The following is a 1,328-nucleotide window of genomic DNA, read 5'->3' as shown; positions in this document are numbered from 1 at the left end:
GATCAGACTCTGGTTCAGACTCTGGATCAGACTCTGGTTCAGACTCTGGATCAGACTCTGGTTCAGACTCTGGATCAGACTCTGGTTCAGGCTCTGGATCTGGTTCAGACTCTGGATCAGACTCTGGTTCAGGCTCTGGATCAGACTCTGGTTCAGGCTCTGGATCTGGTTCAGACTCTGGATCAGACTCTGGTTCAGGCTCTGGATCAGACTCTGGTTCAGGCTCTGGATCTGGTTCAGACTCTGGATCAGACTCTGGTTCAGGCTCTGGATCTGGTTCAGACTCTGGTTCAGGCTCTGGATCAGACTCTGGATCTGGTTCAGACTCTGGTTCAGGCTCTGGATCAGACTCTGGATCTGGTTCAGACTCTGGTTCAGGCTCTGGATCAGACTCTGGATCTGGTTCAGACTCTGGTTCTTTTAATTGTAAATAAAATGTTTCTAAAAGCTAGAAAACTTAAGCCCCTCTTTCAAACCAGAGTGGACCGGTCTGGAAGCTGGTGGGGGCGGGGCTTGAAACACCTTAAAGGAACAGCATCAAAATGAGACACAGCTCAGGGGGAAAGAGGTGCTGGTGAAGTTAGAATGAGGAGGATTTCAGACCAAAGCTTTGATCCACTTTATAAAGACCCAACTGAGGGATTTAATGTTTTAACGTCTCTTTTCAGACGGTCCTTGAACTCACCATGTGTGACATTCAGTTCAATCAGGAAAAATCATTTGAGGTTTTTCAGAAACATATGGGAGTTGAGAGGAGCAGTGGGGGTTCAAAGACCCAGGAAGTGTTCTGAATCTGAAAGAATCCTTGTTTAAAAACAGACCCAGGTTGGTTCTGTTTAGGTCTGAGCTGTTCCTGAAGTCTGTCCCTCCTCACACGACCCCTCTGGACTCCTGTAGTCCCATCAGTATCTCCCACCCATCAAGAAAAGCTTCATCATCTGAAGGAAGAGCTGCCAGAACTGCAGCTCCCAGTGTGCACTGCTCCCCACACAGCTGCAGCAGAGCATCATGGGTAACGTAGACCCCATCAGGACCCTGGAGAGACGTGATCCGTCTCACTGAGTGGACTGTGCTCTGATTGGACCAGCACTAATGGAGCTGGGAAGAAGGATCGATTAAACCATCACAGCACTCAGACCAGAACCGAGTCCTCAGGGACCTGCTAACAGACCAGACTTCCTGAAACAGGTCCCAGACCAGCTGAGGGGGGACATTAAGGACCACAGGTCAGGGTTGTGTTGGCTCCGCCTTTAACCTTTGTTATGATGGCGCTCCGCCCACAAACACACACACACACACACACACACACACACACACACACACACACA

The sequence above is a fragment of the Austrofundulus limnaeus genome, unplaced genomic scaffold, assembly GCF_001266775.1.
Source record: "Austrofundulus limnaeus strain Quisiro unplaced genomic scaffold, Austrofundulus_limnaeus-1.0 Scaffold2962, whole genome shotgun sequence".
In the NCBI taxonomy this organism is placed as follows: domain Eukaryota; kingdom Metazoa; phylum Chordata; class Actinopteri; order Cyprinodontiformes; family Rivulidae; genus Austrofundulus; species Austrofundulus limnaeus.
Note: the sequence above shows the minus strand (reverse complement) of the source record.